General features: G+C 30.7%; 1 protein-coding gene across 1 annotated transcript in view; it reads right to left on the bottom strand.

Annotated features, from left to right (window-relative positions):
* Positions 1–561, bottom strand: part of LOC119581853 (F-box/LRR-repeat protein 15-like) — a gene marked incomplete in the record, with an annotated part of 6,470 nt that overhangs the window by 2,624 nt on the left and 3,285 nt on the right.

Here is a 561-nt window from a genome sequence, read left to right as displayed (position 1 = left end):
AGTATTAGTAATATTTCTCACATTATATGAGCATGAGATAAACACCACTTTTGATTCATGTCTTTTTCTTTAATAATTCTAAGGGCACCATGTCAGTACTTAATATTATCCAATGTTCTAGAAATTCATGTGATAATACAACATATCTACAGTATTTGTAAATTACAATGGCATGCAATGAGCATTTAGAACATTCAAATGAAAGTTGCAGACAAAGTCTAAAATGTCACAGAGCAGCTGCTAGTCAAGAATATGCCATGTCCTCTGAAACATTATCTAGCAGATATATTTAGACATAGTCTAAGTCTCCCACACATCATATTCATATCATTGTTATTTAGACATTTTTTTAGAACATTCATTAATCACTAGATTAGTTACAGTTAGTTAAGTTTCACAATATATATTATGTCCTTCTTTGGAGGTAATAAATAACTTCTGACCTAGAGGCACAAGTATGATGTTACAAATCTTCTTATGCGCCTAATGTGTATCAAATTCTATACAAGAAATAAAGGAGAAATGTCTTTATTCTTGACTGTTCTTGGTCTCTTCCAGATT

This window comes from Penaeus monodon, chromosome 15 (genome assembly GCF_015228065.2).
Source record: "Penaeus monodon isolate SGIC_2016 chromosome 15, NSTDA_Pmon_1, whole genome shotgun sequence".
In the NCBI taxonomy this organism is placed as follows: domain Eukaryota; kingdom Metazoa; phylum Arthropoda; class Malacostraca; order Decapoda; family Penaeidae; genus Penaeus; species Penaeus monodon.
This window is presented reverse-complemented; position numbering and strand designations above follow the sequence as displayed.